This window comes from Danio rerio, chromosome 10 (genome assembly GCF_052040795.2).
Source record: "Danio rerio strain M-AB ecotype USA chromosome 10, GRCz13ab, whole genome shotgun sequence".
Lineage (NCBI taxonomy): Eukaryota > Metazoa > Chordata > Actinopteri > Cypriniformes > Danionidae > Danio > Danio rerio.
This window is the reverse complement of record NC_141030.1, coordinates 14,117,893-14,136,016: the sequence shown is the minus strand read 5'-3', so window position 1 is coordinate 14,136,016 and position 18,124 is coordinate 14,117,893. Positions and strand designations below refer to the sequence as shown.

Below are 18,124 nucleotides of genomic sequence, written 5' to 3'. Positions count from 1 at the left end.
GGCAGCACTCGTTGGCGGGCGCCCTCGGCGAGGAACAGCGGAGGTGGATGGCTCGGCGGGCGGAGCGGGCTTACGGCCACGCCGATAGATGACATTGCCCATCGCATCCGACTGCTCTTTCACTGCCTTGAATTCCTGGGTGAATTCACCGACGGTGTCGCCGAACAGGCCAGCCTGGGATATGGGCGAGTCAAGAAAGCGAACTTTGTCAACGTCGCGCATATCGGCCAGGTTTAGCCAGAGGTGGCGTTCCTGAACCACAAGTGTGGACATCGTCCTCCCCAGCGCACACGCGGCGGACTTAGTAGTCCGAAGAGCATAGTCGGTCGCGGTGCGCAGCTCATGTAATAAGCTTGGGTTGGACCCGCCCTCGTGCAGCTCGGCCAGCGCCTGCGCTTGGTAGCGCTGGTAGGTGGCCATCGCGTGCAAAGCAGAAGCAGCCTGGCCCGCAGCCTTATAAGCTCTGGCTCCGAGGGAGGCAGACAACCTACAGGTTTTGGACGGGAGGCGTGGCAAACCCCGCCACGTAGAGGCGCCGCGCGGACAAAGATTGACCGCGATAGCGCGCTCCACTGACGGGATCGCCTCATACCCCCTGGCAGCTCCGCCGTCAAGGGCGGTGAGGGCGGAGGCACTCGCAGCACGGGCAGAGAAAGGTGCCCTCCAGGACTGCGTGAGCCTACTGTGCACTTCCGGGAAGAAGGGGACGAGAGGCTTCGAAGGCTTCGCCTTCTGGTCCTCTACGTAGCACCCATCTAGTCGGTCCGGCCGCGGAGCTGGGGGATAAACCATCTCCAACCCCACGGCCGAAGCAGCCCGGGAAAGCACGGCTAACATGTCCGCTTCAGGATCCGATTTGACAGCGCTCACCTGCCCGGAGGGGGCGAGCGGGTCCGGATCTTCGTCGGACAGTGAAAGCCCACCCTCCGATGCCGCGGAGGACATCTGATCTCCGGTGTCAGCGAGTGTGAGAGCTACCATCTGGTTAGACGGATCACTCTCACCACCCGAAGCTTGGATGGAGCGCCGTGAGGAGCGAGAGGTCCGCGAGCCCGTGGGCGGCGGATTATCTCCCGCTGAAACCCTCAGATCTGCCCGAGCGCCCGCTGCTTTTTTAGAACAGGAGGCAACTGGGGTGGCTCGCTCTCTTGCGAAAGTTAGCCGCGATCTTAGCTGTGCAACGGTCATGGCATCGCAATGACGACATGAACCGCCCGCGAGCACCGCATTAACATGCTGGACCCCCAAACATGCAATGCAGTGATCGTGTCCATCATCCGGAGACAGGAAACCCCCGCATCCAGAAACGCACAGTCGGAGCGCCATCCTGAAAAGGACGTGCTGCACGACTGTGTTGCTCTTTTAGGAAAGTTGCAACTATACGCACCGCTCTGGAGGACCGGACCCAAAGAACCGCAGGCAAGGGAGTAACCCAGCTCGACCGTCTGCCACCGCGAAGACCCACTCTGGACCGGGAGACACACTCGTTCGCTCTGAAGTGCTGATCAGCAAGAGGAACCCTCATCGACTCACTCAGAAAGGATCTGAAGCGAAAAGGATGGCGTCTGCTGGCTTCAGGTGTGCTTATATGCTGAGATAATTGCAGATGTCGCACACCTGCGCAAGCTTACGCTGCCAATTAATTTCATTCATTGGCCCGTTCAATACTCTCCAGATAAGCGGCTTCTGATCCGAATCCTCCCATTCATGGCACTGAAGTTCCCCAACCGAAGGGGAACATAACATTTCTGTTTCTCCTTCAGGTAATGAAGGTTACTTTAGTCAATGTTGCATTTCCCATCGGGAGGGGAACTTCAATGCTATGTGGAAAACTTCCGCTATGAGGACATCTATGGAAAACGCCACAACGATTGAACCTTACTATGTCTCTGTTGAGAGGTTATGCCAAGCTCCAGCATGAGTCCACCTGCATCACGAGAGGCACAGTCTTCAAACCCAGAGTCTGGAGGGGAGGCTGGGAGTGTGAGAAGAGGGAGACTGTCCTCTTACACTCTGAGCCACTGGCAAAGTGCACTGATCCTGCGAGCTAGAAGGCATAGCTTTCCAGACTGACAATGTTTGGGCTGGCGTATCCGGGGAAGGGGACATTTTTTTATGCCGTTGGATGAAGAGCCTGGGAAAGAGCAAGTTCCCTTTTCTTGGATGGCTTGTCTCAGGGACGCGATGGTGTCGCCCTGGCTGCTCCGCCATCAAGGGTGGTGAGGGCAGCGTCGCACGCAGATCGGCAAGAGAAAGATGCAGAGAAAGTTTTTCACATTGGCCTGTTTTATTACTCTATCAGATGATTGGATTCTAAAAAAATCCCCATAATGGAAGTTTTCCACATAGCATTAAAGTTACCCTCCCAATAGGGAACTGGCTCTGTCAAGATCTGTACATATGTGATGCTCAACCTTCTGTTAATAACAAAGCCTGTGGTGTAGGCAGTGGTGGAAAAAGAACTGAAAATTCATACTTAAGTATTACCATTAAAGTAATGCAAGTACCATTACTTGTATTAAAATGTGATGCGAGTAAAAGTATATGTTGTAAATATTACTCGAAGTATGAGTAAAAACTAGACCTTTCAAAAGTACTCAAGTCAAGAGTAGTGAGTGGTGAGTATTATGCTATAAAAAGCTGATGCATTTACAATACATGTAATTTGTGGCCAAATGAGGTGGACACAATTAAATTTTTAGCCAGCGTCTAAGGACACGGTTATTTTAATGTCAATAAACGATATCAAATGACATTGATATTTGGTTGATTTTGGGGTGTGTTAGCAAGTGACAAAAATCCCTCGTCAAGCTAACATCTTAAACCAACTGACATCAAATAATGACATTAATTTGTCAAGTATGGCAACCAAAATCCAACATCTGATAGATGTCACAGTGGTAATGTCTACACAATGTCAAGCTGTAACATCAATAGATTTTGATATTTGGTGGATTTTAGGTTGGACGTTGCACATTGATGTCAGGCTGACGTTGAGTTCTGATGTCAACCTGATTTTCATTTCCAAACAAAATGCAACATCTCACGATGTTGTGGTACAACGTCAATCTGACTTCATGTAGACATCTTGTACCTGCTGGGGATTTGGTCTTCATACAGTAAACATCCATCATGCTCTTATCAGTGACATCCACCTAAATGTGTCTCTGGGTCAATGTGAGTAAATATTTTGGACATCTTCTTTGCACACTTCTGCACTAATACGAAATGACACGATGGCAGAGACATAATGCAGCATGTTGTGGCGCTCATTAGCTTAAAAAGCGTTGCCCAAGCAATATTTCTGATAGGAAAGTCATACACAGCAACAATACAAGAAGCCTTTAGAGACTGACAGACAACACAACCTGAAACTTATAAAGAAGTGGAACAAAAACAAGCTGCCCAATGTTGCTCTGCTCAGTCTCCCTCTGTCTGACAATAGACATTATAGGAGGCAAACCTCTCTCTCTCTCTCTCAAACAGTAGAATAGTATTATAATATATAGTATAATTAAAAAAAATATTAATTACAAATCAAAATAAATGATAAAATAAATTGGCTCCCTCTTTCTCTCTCGTTACCATTAGGGGAATAAGAATAAATATAAGGGTGTGTGTGTATCTGTGCAGTGTGCATATACAATATGGATATGTGTGTATCACACACACACACACACACAACTATATATATATATATATATATATGTATATATATATATATATATATATATATATATATATATATATATATATACAGATATATATTCAGAGGTCACGTTAACCGAACATTTTCCGTCATTGACACATTTTTTTCAGCAGTGACGGAAAAATCTGAAGGTGATCCGTCATTTTGAAGGATTTTGCTGAGGGTGATTGTAATTTGTAGCTGTAATTCCCACACCTGTCCAGCTGGTGGCAATTGCCCTTGATTTGTCTCTTTGTTACCGCTGCCTGCCCTGCGTAAATTTGCAAAAATCTCACAGCAGCTAAGTGTAAGAAGTTTCTTTAAATAGCCAAATAGTTGCGATATTAATAATAAAGGTAAAAAAAGAGGAAGTGATGCAGTAGATGATAAAGAACAAACAGACAAAAATCCTTAGTCACCGACAGTTGTTGTTACGGGCCAACCAAGCGGCAACAATGAGGTCAGGTGCTTTGGAGTGCGTTGTGAGCTGAGCACTACCGAACGTGAAGGGTAGGGGTGAAGCCGCGCCCCTGGTGCTGAAGGAGCGCATGCTGCAGTATTTTTTCCCGGTGAAACGAGTGCTTGCAAGACCGAGAAATCCCACATTCAGAAAATCCAGCTAACTTCTGATCACTTCCTTAGGAGAAATGTTTCCTAACTACAAATCGCTTTCTGAACTGGCGCTACCCAGATAGCTACCTGAGCTCGGGTGCCCTATATATATATATATATATATATATATATATATATATATATATATATATATATATATATATATATATATATATTATGGGTGGAGCTGAACCCGAATATGGTATTCGGAAAGGCACGAATAGCGTGTTTTTTACAAATACTTATTTCGAACAAATACTTGAAAAATTAGTTGTATTTGGGGACAACAAAAACAAAAAAGCTGCATTTCCTCATGAGACCACAGTGCATGCCCACGTGAGTGAGTGAGTGAGTGAGTGAGTGAGTGAGACGCTCAGGAGTCGGAGGACGGGGTGGAGGTAAAAGGTGACTGGCACAGGCTACTCCACACAGCAACAGAGAAGGCTTGGCTGAGCGAAAAAAAATACTTCACTGCATCACTGTTTTTGTTAAATAGAAATTATGTACCTTAACTGGGTACCAGAGGAAGTTATAAACTTGAGGCGTAGTTGAAGCGGAGTTTGATCGGGATATTCCATTACACTGCATTATTGACGTTTGCAATCGCGTGCTTTCTGTATACGTAACGTTAGCTCTGTAAGCGCGGTAATTTAGACAATAGACTGTTGACCCCTGCCCGGTGATACTAATATGATTCAGCACCATATCGAGACTGAACCAGGAATGGACATTATGACCCACCCATACCGCTTGCCTGAACACAAAAAAAAAGTGATTCAGGAAGACATGGAAAAAATGCTGGAGATGGGAGAAGTAGAAGAATCACACAGTGACAGGGCCAACCCGATCGTCTTGGTTTCTAAGACAGACAGCACGGTCCGTTTCTGCGTGGATTATCTCAAATTAAATGCTCTATCAAAATTTGATGCGTATCCAATACCACGGATTAGATGAGTTTCTCCACCGGTTAGGTGCTGCTCGCTATTACTCGACATTGGATTAAAAAAAGGGGTATTGGCAGATCCCTTGAACTCCATTATCCCGAGAGAAAACTGCCTTCACAAAGCCGTTTGGATTACACCAGTTCGTAACGCTTCCGTTCCGTGCTTTTCGGAGCTCCGGCTACGTTTCAGCGCCTAATGGATAAAATACTGGCCCGTCACTCAGCATATGCTGCTGCTTGCTTAGACAATATTATTGTCTTTAGTAATGACTGGCAGTGGCATATGCAGCAAATGCAGGCCGGGCTCACGACTAACCCAAGGAAGTGTGCAATTAGATGAGTGGAGGTGAGGTATCTGGGCCTACCATTGGGTCATAGGCAGGTGCAGCCACAAATTGATAAAACTGCAGCTATTGCAACCTGCCCGAGGCTCAAGACCAAAAAGGAGGTGTTTTTTGAGCTGGCGGGATATTATAGACGGTTTGTCCCTGAATAATCAGCCCTCGCCACTCCCTCATCTGATCTCACTAAAAAGGGGAAACCAGATACCGTCCAGTGGTTGGAGCAGTACCAACAGACTTACACCAAAGTTAAAGCTGCACTTTGCAGGGGGCTGCTATTGCACTCTCCTAATTTTGCTCTCCCCCTTATTTTACAGACAGATGCGGGGTCTGGGGGCTGATTTTCGCCCACACTGTATAAAAAAAAATCCGTAAAAAAAAACAGAGAATGTGCTGGTAATTTTTTGCCAGTATGTTCTTTGTTTTTTTTTTCCATAGAATTTCCTTCCTTTAGTAAACAAAAAAATTCCGTAAAACTTCCGTAAACAAAACAGAAAAATATACTGCTAATTTTCTGCCAGTACATTCTCAGTTTTTTTTTTTACGAAATTTCCTTCTTTAAAAAAAAATCTATTAATTTTACAGAAAAAAATACCAGCAACTGTTGTTGCCAGTAATCTGCAGTTTTTTTTTACATTTTACATTCGTAAATTCAATTTACAGAATATTTATGTTAAAAATACGTTCCACAGTGATGAAGTTAATCAGATGATTGTCTAATTGTAGGAGGATTGTGAATTATTGATGAACAACTGTTAACAGCAGAATCACTGAAGGAAAGAAAAACAAATAAACACAACCAATACCAAAGATGATATCAACTGAGAATAAAACTCTAAATAAAATAATAATTAATAAAAATAAAACAAATTACACAATAAAAATGTAGTTTATCAAGATCTCAGCAGAGATCATTAAACAACTCCACAAACATCAGGAGCTCAATTTATTACTGACCTTTGACTTTATTTCTGTCACATTACCAAAAGCACTTAATGACATTTTTGTTGTTCAGTGTAAGTCACCATGATGGAGGACAGGATCTGCATTAGTTGGCTCTTTAACCGAGAAAAGGTCCACAACGGTCAAAACAGCCATATTGCCACCAGATGGCGGGAGACCGGTGACAAAATCAGCCGCTGAAGCACTCGCCTAACGTGCTGCACATGTTCCTGGAGAGAACGAGAAAAAATCAGAATGTCATCCAGGTAGACATAAATAAACTGATCTATCATGTCTCGCCACACGTCATTTACGAGTGCTTGGAAAACCGCAGGAGCATTAGAAAGCCCAAAAGGTAGAACATAATATTCAAAATGCCCCCTGGGGCTAAGGAATGCGGTTTTCCACTCATGGCATTTCTTCATGCGAACCAAATGATATGCGTTGCGGAGATCTAATTTCGTGAAAAACGAAGCCCCTTGCAGACGCTCGAAAGCTGAAGACATCAGCGGCAAAGGATACCTATTCTTCACCGTGATGCTGTTCAGCCCTCGATAGTCTATGCAGGGTTTATCCTTCTTTTTTCACGAAAAAGAACCCCGCCCCCGCCGGTGAAGAAGAGGGCCGTATGATCTTGGCCGCTAGAAATTAGAAATATATTTCTCCATGGCCTCCCTCTTAGGAATAGAAAGAGAGTATAACTTGCCTTTTAGGCGGAGACCTAACTGGCAATAAGTCTATTGCACAGTCATAGGGACGATGAGGAGGCAGAGAAGCAGCTCGAGACTTACTGAACACTCTCTTCAGGTCGAGGTACTCACTGGGCACGTTTAACAGGTCCATGCGCTCCTCCTGAAACACAGAACAAGAAACAGCAGACGAAAGACAAGACTCATGACAGTTCTCACTCCACGAAAATATAGTATTAAGAACAAAAGTTAATATGAGGCTTATGGAGAATCAACAAAGGATGACCTAAAACCACCGGTGTGTTGGAACAGTCTGTTAAAAAAAATTAAATGTGTTCAACATGATTTCCAGACATGATAAGTTTTATGGGTTTTGTGGAGTGAGTGATAGTGGGATGGGAAAGTCGGCTGAGGGCGCGTACTGCAATGGGTTGTGACAGTGCTATAACAGGAAGTTTAAAACTGAAAGCAAAACTGGAGTCTATGAAATTTCCCTCCGCCCCGGAATCGACAAGGGCGTGGGTGTTCTGGCTTCTGGAACCCCATGTTATGGTGACAGGTAGTAATGTGGCCGCCGCAGAGGATTTGTCCAAACTGATTTCACCCATTAGTAACCTCTTACCTACTGTTGGGTGTTGTCTTTTACGGGACAGGAAGCCACCCGATGCCCCGCCCCACCGCAGTAAAGGCAGAGTCCCTCAGTTCTCCGATGGCACTTCTCCTGTACGGACAAGCAGGATCTGCCCAAGGGCTCCGGGTCAGCGTTACCAAGTTCCGGCGCAACCGCAGAGACCGGAAGCTCAGCAACAGGATCCAGAAACCTGCCTTGCCTCAAGCGACTCTCACGGCGGAGCAGTCTGGAATCCACCCGGATGGCCAGATCCACTAATTCGTCAAGAGTCTTAGGCAGATCTAAAGAGTAGACCTCATCCTGGAGCCGATCTGAAAGACCATGTAGAAACATGTCCCATTGAGCCTCCGCGTTCCAGCTGCTTTCAGCAGCCAAAGTGCGGAACTCGATTGAATAGTCCGCCACGCTCCGATTCCCCTGGCGGAGCTCAGCGAGGACTCGGGCAGCTTCTCTCCCAGAGGTGGCCCGATCAAAGACCTTTTTGAGTTCTTTGGAGAACAGGTCGAACAATGAACAGCATGGTAACTTTTTCTCCCATGCCTTGGGTTCCCATTGAGCCGCTCTTCCTGAAAGGAGGGTGATTACAAACACCACCTTGGACTGCACTGACGAAAACAAGGATGGCTGCAGGGTGATATACAGGGAGCATTTGGACAGGAAGGACCGACACAAGTGAGGCTCTCCAGCATAGCAGGTCGGAGGAGGAAGGCGAGGCTCAGCAGAGAGGCTAACGTTAGCAGTCGCTGGCGCAGGCATCACCTCCGGGGCTGGTGCAGGATCCGCTTGAGCTGCTCCAGAAACCAGCTGTTGTACTTGAGTTGTCAGCAGTTAAACCTGACCAACCAGGGCCTGAATAGCCTGTGCTGTGGTGGCCAACGCTTCATCCTGGCGATCGATCCTGGCATTGCTGGTTGTGAGGAACTCAGAAATCTGTGACGCACTCGCTGGATCCATGGTGAAGGTCAGTTCGTTTTGTCACAAATAAAGAATGTTCAGGTGAATCCAAGTGCGAGTGAACAAAATAAATATTTATTGACACAGTCAAAATAAAAGCAAGGAATGAGTGCGGTGCTAGGACTAGGAGAAACAGGGCAGGAATCAGGCAGGAAACAGGGTCCAGTAAAAACTCCTCAGGTCCTGAGCACAGACAGATAGCACACATAAGCACACGTAACAAACTGACAAAGACGCACAGAAAACGTCGCCCATATATAGGCACGAATATGAGCCTCAGCTGGCGGACTCATCAAGCTAGCTGAGTGCCCTCATCACTAGTGATGAAAACAGATACACGTGGAGAACAAAAACAAAACAAATCCACATAATCAAATAGACACTCCGGAAGAGCGCACAAACCTGCAACCGTGACAAACCAATGCTATTTCTAGTTTCTCAGTCTGAGCTCATTAGAGTTAACGCGACCACGCCCACAAGGCTTCGATATTACAAACAGCCTACATGAGAAGCGCGCAACATTAGACTGTGTCAGGAAAAACACGTCATTAAAATGAACTGAAACTCAGCAAATACTCGACAAAGAAACATGTGAGATGTTTCTAAAGAAAGCTTGATATGTCTACTTTTGCATTAACCAATTCAAGTCGAAAACAAATAATCTCCTTTCATGTAATCCATATAAAAGTAAGGACTTTGGTTCAAGTAAGGCCTCATTACAGCGAACGTGATCCCGCCCGCAGTGAATGCGCAGTTCATATGGAAATGAACTGAAGGGAGCCAGGTGATAATGTACACGCTCCCCGAGACATGGCATCAAACGACAAGCTTTATCATAGTTACTTATTTTTGTTTGAATGATGGCACGCTACACGGTGAAAAAGCACAGTACTAAACAGCGACAAAGAATTTACTTTCTCCTTAGAGGAAGAGCGCGACACTGATGAGGAGCGCATGCATTTTGAAGAACGTCTAGACCAAGCAAAGGACAGAATTCCTGTCCATAAGTCTTTTATTCTAACCTTTATGATTTATGTCCTTACAGGCCACTTATAGTTTCATTGCTATACAAAGTGTATAACGTATAGCGTATAATGATAAACATAGGCCTATATAATGAAAAATGTAATGCTATATATATATATATATATATATATATATATATATTATATGTATTATTATTATATGTGTATTTAAAAAATAAATACTTGCTTACAATACAGGTGCTGTTCTGTTTGAAATTCCTATGCGTTAACTAAGTTTATTAGGTTAACTAGTATCGAGTTATTTTGTGTGATAGTTAATTATTTTTTAAATAAACTGCAAACAAAAAAATCTATAAACTTATTTTTTTTTCTCAGATTCTTTCTTGAAACTCTTTAGTCACATGCCTGTCTCATGGCTCATTATGCAGCTCATTATGCAGGTCTTTGTCTTCTCTGGTGTGACTCACTGCATAAGTCACAGTAAGTGACTTAGAAATTTTAATTCATTATATTGTTTTCTGTGAGCAAGTGAACAAGATGATTCACAAAGATAAAAAACACTAGACTACAAGATTCAGTTCTCAAAAGTCTTGTGCACAAATGTTCTCTGTGTGTTTCAAGGCCTTGTTTTAGTGGCTTCAAAATGTTAGTTTTTCACTAACTACGCATAAACATTTCTTTCTCAAAAAAACAAACACATACAAACGTTCTGCTTAGGTATTATTGTAGCTCAACTTGTGCTTTTTACAGTGTTATCACACTTTAGCAATTAATATGTTTTTAACATACTGAAAACAACACAAATGTCAGAGCATGTCCAAACTTCTCCAGAGCCCCAAAACACCCTCAGACCCCAGAGGGTTAAGGTGCATAATATCTTCATGCTGCAATGCATGCTGGGATTTGTGTACTATGCTGGCACCCAGCATGCTTTGCCACATGAATGAATGAAGCAGCTTTTTTTTTTTTTAGCAACCATGGTTGAGGTTCATATCCTGGCTCTTGATGTCCGTGTGTCATAATGTGCAACTGAAGATCTCAACATTTAGTGGATGATACTAATTACATTTTTAACTTCTTGTTAATTTCTTGATAATTGTTTGTTGAACCTCCATGGGAAACTGTAACACATTCTAAAAATTCTCAAATAAAACAATTTTCTATGGCTTAACTTATATAATATTACAAATTATATATGTTGCTATTAAGTTCACACAGTGTAGTTTCTCATTGCCTTTCTTGCTATAATTGATGAGTTTCAGAAACACAGCTACAACAGCCAAAGAAATATTGAGGTAGAAGAGTAAAGGTTAAAGAGCCCAACTAAAGCAATCTCTGGTCGCCATGATGGTGAGGTCAATTGAAATATTTTCAATAAAAAGTATAAAAAAATTACCTCACAAGTAAAACATTTCAGAATGAAAAAACTGTATAGCTAGACTCAGGAACAAGACTATTGTCAATTATTATTAAAGAGAAGAGCATAAATAAAAGATTCCTTCAGTTTTGGAGGAATGTGGTGATGTTGTGAACAGCAAAAAGCAGGACTCCATGTGTATGATTTCTTGCTCCCACAATGAAGTGCGTAACCGAAAATACGGGTAAAATTGCTGTAAAATGAAAATACATTCACAATTTATTTGTTTTTTACAGTGCAGGAAGTGGAGGGTGAGAAATGGCCGGTGCTGTACATTAACCACAAACTGTCCAACTTTACTACAAACAGGATATAAGATACTAACTTCCCATTCATGTGTAGTTAACTGGTCATCTGGGACCTTTGGCCAGGACAGATCATTGTGCATATTTTTTAGATACATGACAATAGTTATTTTTAAAAAATTTTATTTATTTTTATTTATTTTATTTTTTTGTAAGAAATGTTTTGTTAAATAAAAAAATATACTATACAGCCATATTTTGCTTGTTTTTACACATTATTTAAAATTTGTGGCTAAAAATAATTATTTATTTATTTTTACTGTAGTTAGAGATAAATTTGGAAAATCATTTGAGCCCTGAAAAGTCATGTGAAATAAAAACGAATTGTAATACAACATTATGAAACCATGACCCATGTGCTCATGCTCACTGAACAAGTTCATACACAACACACACAAAAAGTGAAATGAATGATGAGGCATGTGGACATTACACAAAATCTATATTCAAGCAATTTTAGCATGTCAAAGTCATATTTATGCATATAAAATGTATTTTCTTAACAACAAAATTGTGGCTAGTGAAAATGGCGAGTGCCTATAAATGTTGGAAAACTACTAGCCACACTAGCTGGTGATCAAAAAAGTTAATGTCAAGCCCTGATTAAAATCATAGTGTACACAACAGTCTCTGGACTTGCTGCACAACAGACATCAATATTTTATCAATTTATAAAAAAAAATCATGATATTGATCATGATATTCAAAACTATTACAGCGCTTTGTAAACATTTATTATTATCATTTGTTCAGCCTCCCCATAAAGTTTGAGAGAGTGCTTGGATATGTAAGCTGCTTTGCCTGATGAAGTCTATTTTACCAACTGGTATAAAATAAAGTATCCTAACAATAAACCTGTTCTATATTTGTATCTCATCAGATCTTCTGACCAATCAAATGCTCTCTAGTATCTGAAGTTTCCCAACCCTTACAAAATGCAGCTGAACTATGTAATTTATTCATGTGTAATCCAGCATTCAGGGTTCATCTAAAGCCAGGACTGTCAAACTGCAACCCTGCAGAGTTTAGTTCAAACCTTGCTTCAACTTGCCCATAGGTTTTAAACAAGCCTGAATGACTCAATTAGTTTGATCAGGTGTAATCAGGTAGGGTTAAATGTAAACTGCTGAGCTGCAGCCCTCCTGGAACTGATTTCGACATCCCTGCTTTAAACTCTTCAAAACACAAATTTAAGAACATAACAAATTGTAGTTTTGATCTGAACTCCTACAGGTTTATTAGTCATAACAAGAGGGAAGGAACTGCAATAACAGCTACACTGAAACACTCTGTGTGTGTGTGTGTGTGTGTGTGTGTGTGTGTGTGTGTGTGTGTGTGTGTGTTTGTGCGTGCGTGTGTGCGTTACCAAGGAGAAAATGCATTGCCCTCGCACATATAGACACAGTCAGCAAACATGCAACTAGGGCATTCAAAACTAAGTCTTTTACACACAGTTAAGGCTCATACACATCGTGATGCTTTTTTGCTCACGTTTATCATCAGTGTTTTTTGGGGTGTTTTTCTGCATTCTAACCCAGGCAATTTTCATCTGAGTTGAGCAGAGTGAACACGCAAAATCACCCTCTGGCATTATATAGTGTTTAATAAACTTGCAAGTCATAAAAGAAATGTAAAATAAAACTCACCATCAAATCCTATTTGCTACTCTCCACTCCTATTGACAATATTGTAGTTGCGGTTCTACAGCTCTTTGTGTTCAGACATTACTGGAAAAAGCAGTAATCTTGCCTCAGTGCATCATCTTATTCATTGAATAAAAAATGAAACTGAAATCACCTTTACTAGTGTGTGCTTGAGTGCCTCAAAGTGGTGTTTACTGTTACACCAGCAACTCCAGGCACATGAACAAAAGTGTCAATCTGATTGGTGGAAAAGTTTTTAAACCAGCACATAAAAACAAAAAAACAAACAAAAAAAACAGCATGAGGTGTTTCTTTAAAAATGCCACTTTTACGCCTGGCACACATGAACTGCCAGTAAGATAAGAAAAAAATTAACACAAGCTCCAGGGTAAAATCAGATGCTCAAGACATTATCTTTAATAACTTTTATTATAAATCTGGACAGAGGCTTGTGATACAAGAATTATAGCAGAGAAGTAATTAAACTCATAAGCCTATTTTCTGTGGAGCGAGTTAGCCTGCTACTTTTATTTGCCGTAAAAAAAAAAAACAAAAAAAAACATATGATAGAAAAAAGGCCTATATGCCGGTTCTTAAAAAGGATTCAGTCAGTGTTTTCATTTTGTAATCTAAGTTTGTCATTTAAGTAAAAAATATCTAAGAAACAATCTAATTAAGAAACAAATATATGTTATTGTTCAGTTGTTAGTATGTTTGCATGTTAAAATTAATCCGTATTTCAAAATGCAATATTTAAAGAGTCAGACACAAAATAGACACATAATTTGTTTTCTAATGAAATAATAATTTGTTATCAATCTGACCAGTTAACCGGTAATATTTCTAATATTGGTTAACGAGCGGCTGTTGTCAATAATCATCATTGCAATATCTGTCTATTTGAATCAAACTGAATGCTGTATTTTAAATGTGAGAAATGGTCAGACTGACTTCTCATAGTCATTATAGATTGTGGTTATCATGAGCAAGACAAGACAGAATCTACTTAGCAAGATTTCGAGATTTTTGTTAATGCAAATTATGTGTGGGCCTGACCCACTACTACTCAAACTTTCCACTTTACCTTCATGTTTCACTTGAAATAACATCACATCAAACAAAGCCATTCTTTTCAAGGCACTTAAGGGGAGGTTCAAGGATTTCAAGATTTGCCTCATCGTATCACTGCACCAGGTTCACACACAATTACACGTGTCATACTAATAAAGGAGATCACTTGAACTTGATAAGCCCATAATTCCAGCTTCCAGTGGTCTGTAAAGACGGATGGCCAAGACCCACTAATATTTCAGCTGAGTGATTCCTGGCTGAATGTATAAATGAGGGATATCTAGCAGCCCCACACATCATTAACACAGATTTGCCGCGCCTCACTGCTGTGCCAGTATGTCTGCGGGCAATTAGAGCACTTAACGCCTGATATTTAAAGTCCGAGTCTAACATACTGTGACCTCTTAATACACTGAGTTACTGGAAGGGCTACATTTTAATTGACAATTGAATACTGTAGATTGACGATAGGGGCTGTGCAATTTGGGGGAAATGTCTAATTGCAATCTTTTGACTGATGTTTAGATTGAGATTCAATTTGCATTTAATTTAATAAACAAATAAAAGTAATACAACATGGTTTAACTGTATAATGTCTATTATGTATTGTCTATTTATATATATATATATATATATATATATATATATATATATATATATATATATATATATATATATATATATATATATATATATGTAACCCTCGATACACAAATGTATTATAAGCTTTTAATCAATGGACCAGATGCTCAGAAGTCTAAATTCCTCCAAAGAGAGAGAAGATACAACAACAGTGAAGGACTCGGACACAGAGGTAAGAATAATAAAAGATTGTATTGTAAAATGTTCACAGAAATATAAAAAAAATAAAAATAAATAAATAAAAATAAATAAAACAAATTCTAGGTTTTTTTCACACTTATCTAATGACCTCAATCTTATTTACACTTTCTAATAACTCTTCTCTTTCTTCACAGGGTTTTATGGCTATATCACTAATAAGGTAAGTTAATATTATGTTATTTTTCAGTTTTTCTATTGTTAAGGGCTAATATTATATTTTGGTTACTATTATAACAATAATATAATAATAATATACTAATATCAATACTATATTAAAGGTTTGTAAGTGTAAGTTAATAATACAATATTAAAATTGTATTATTATTTAACATACAATCAAGATTTCCTTTCTTAAAACAATTAACTTCTCTCTATAAAGCTTCAAAAATTTCAACGAATGAATACTCTAAAGGAACAATGTACAAATAAAATAAAAATAAAACATTCACTTATAACATTTCAAAATGTCCCAAAAGTCCAGTAAAGGTGATAAACTTTCAAAAAGATTCTTTTGCAAAACAACTAGGTTGCAAATTCAGTTCCAGAGATCCAGGATGTTGTACTTGTGAGTGTGTTGTAAATTTACACTCCTACCATGACGCTGAATAGGTTTTACTTTGTATCTTTTCAACAGGTGTATCCAAAGAATCCACTCAATGGGAGGCTCGCCAGTCCAACTCCACAATTAGACACGCACCGATGGAAGTTGAGACAATTCAAATCCAGAAAAGAGTTCAAACTTCAATTAATTCGAATCCAGAGCAGATCACATCCAGCAACTGACGTCAATAGAACATCTCACCGATGACAAAACCAGAAAAAGATGCACAAACGAACAAAACCAAGGAAAAGAAAAAAAAAAACCTGGCCTTGAAAACACAAGGCCAAAGAAACCATTAGCATTTTACAGTGTATGCATTATCTCAGCTAAACACATTTCTAAATAAACAGCAACAGTAAATAACCATGTATATGCTTCTCTCTGCTGAATTTCTGTGTTTTTCCTATTTCTCTCTCCTATTTGGCATTTTCTTTTTACAAATGACAGCATTTTACTTAAACTTTTCTCACTTAAACTTTACACAATTACTTGTATAATACTCTGTATAATACTTTGAGTTTTTACTAGACCAAACAAATGGTGAATTAATAAAACACATTTTTCGACACTAGTTTAAATCATGTTATAATGAATACAATGATAATTAAAAAAAAAACGAACTCACCAAGGAAATCATTCAAAATCAAAACGAAACAAATAGGAGAACTCCAGGTGGCACTCGTGTGCAGATTTCACTCTCAGAGACAAATCTTGTTTTTTTCCTCTCTCAATCCTTCATTAAAAATATATGATTGAAATCATGTCAGCATCTTTTTAATGGTCAATTTTCACAGTTAATACGCATTAAAACATTAAAAGATGTAAATCTAATAGTTATATTACTGTTATTAATATAACAACTTACATCTCTGCTTTCCCTTGCGAACCTTGAATCACCATAGCAACGGTAAACACAAGCTAACAGACAAGCGAGATTTGTTATTGTTTGGAAAGCTGATCTGCTGCTATAGTGTAAGGCACGATAATGTCATTCTAAAGCACTATTCCCTTGAATGCTGTATAATACTCTATTGTAAATTATTTATATAAGTAAATAATTTTAATGTATATTATTTAATCAAGTATTCTGCCAATGTTTTTTTCCTTATATTTCTATTTGCTCTATTGCTGTATACTACCCACTAGTAACCTGGGTTACACATTCCCCCCCTGAATTCAGGCACGTCCTCGGGCATGTACGGGGTTGGGTTGTCACTGCAATTGGAAAAGGGTCTGGCACAACAAAGGGCTGATCTCTAGTGAGTATGGGTTCTTCTAACGATGTGGTAAAGGCAGAACTCAGACCTTGTAGTAAGGACTGAATGACTAGTGTCAAGGGATTTCCTAGTTTATGATACTCAAGCTTATTAGGAGGTCTACATTGCCTTTTTGAGCGTCTAGGGCCACTGGTATCTAGGTCTTCATCCACTATTGGCTGGTTACTTGAAACATTTTTGACATGTGGATTTTGATCATTAGAATGGGATACATCAACAGGATCTAATTCAAGCGCCCTTCTATGGATCTGTAGTTCAACACTATTTCCACTTCTTTCAGGTTCAATTTCTTTGGGGTCAATATCAGCAGGGTTCAGCACAGGTAAGAAATTCTCATTGACATCATCTCTTTGATTCTCTGTTAAGTCTTCTTCTAGTCTGGAATCAGGTAAGGTTTCTTTTTTAGGGTTCACCACGACAGGGAGTGGTTCAATGGGCTCTATGCCAGGTAAGTTCCTTACAAGCACTGGACTTTGTGATGAAGGTAACACAGTCGTAGTAATGGATTCCAACTGGCGTCCTGCATTTCTAATATATAGAGAGTCATCCTCAGATTCTGACTGATCACTCATTTGATGTTCTTTGGGAGCAAATTCTAGAGCAGAGCTAGACCTGGTTCTGGGCTTACGTTGAACATTTGGAGGACTCATTTCTTCAATATCATTTTCAGACAAATATCCACAAGGTCGAAGTAAGTCTCTGTGTAAAGTTCGAACTGGACCAGTCTTTCCGTCAGGCTGGACTACATACACTGGGAGATCTCCAGCTTTACGGATAACTACATAGACATCTGGTTCCCATTTGTCTGCCAGTTTGTTCTTTCCTCTTAGCCTCAAATTTCGCACGAGGACTTTATCTCCCACGTCAAGAGTAGAAACAACCACATGTTTGTCAAATCTGCGCTTGTTACGTTGGGCTACTTTTGCAGAGTTTTTGATGGCAATTTCATAGCTCTCTCTTAAACCTTCTTTCAGATCTTTTACATACTGAGAGTGGGATTTGGTAGAACGATCCACAGGTAACCCAAAGGCTAAGTCGACTGGCAGCCGGGGCTGTCTACCAAACATAAGTTCATAGGGAGTGTATCCTGTTACATCATTTCGAGTGCAATTGTAGGCATGCACCAAAGGCTTGACAAACTCCTTCCAGCATGACTTCTTTTTGTTTTCAAGAGTACCCAA

General features: G+C 40.4%; 1 long non-coding RNA gene across 2 annotated transcripts; it reads right to left on the bottom strand.

The window, feature by feature from the left end:
- Positions 1–6,525: 6,525 nt before the first annotated feature.
- LOC141376321 (uncharacterized) lies at positions 6,526–16,581 on the bottom strand. Of its 2 annotated transcripts, XR_015500878.1 has the most exons (4): positions 16,532–16,581; positions 16,292–16,399; positions 7,318–7,378; positions 6,526–6,756 (listed from the first exon to the last, which is right to left on the bottom strand). It is a non-coding gene; the product is annotated as an uncharacterized LOC141376321 (long non-coding RNA). The 2 variants fall into 2 exon arrangements; XR_015500879.1 differs by lacking the exons at positions 6,526–6,756; positions 7,318–7,378 and adding an exon at positions 15,038–15,934 and having other exon boundaries at positions 16,532–16,569.
- Between the last annotated feature and the right edge of the window lie 1,543 nt (positions 16,582–18,124).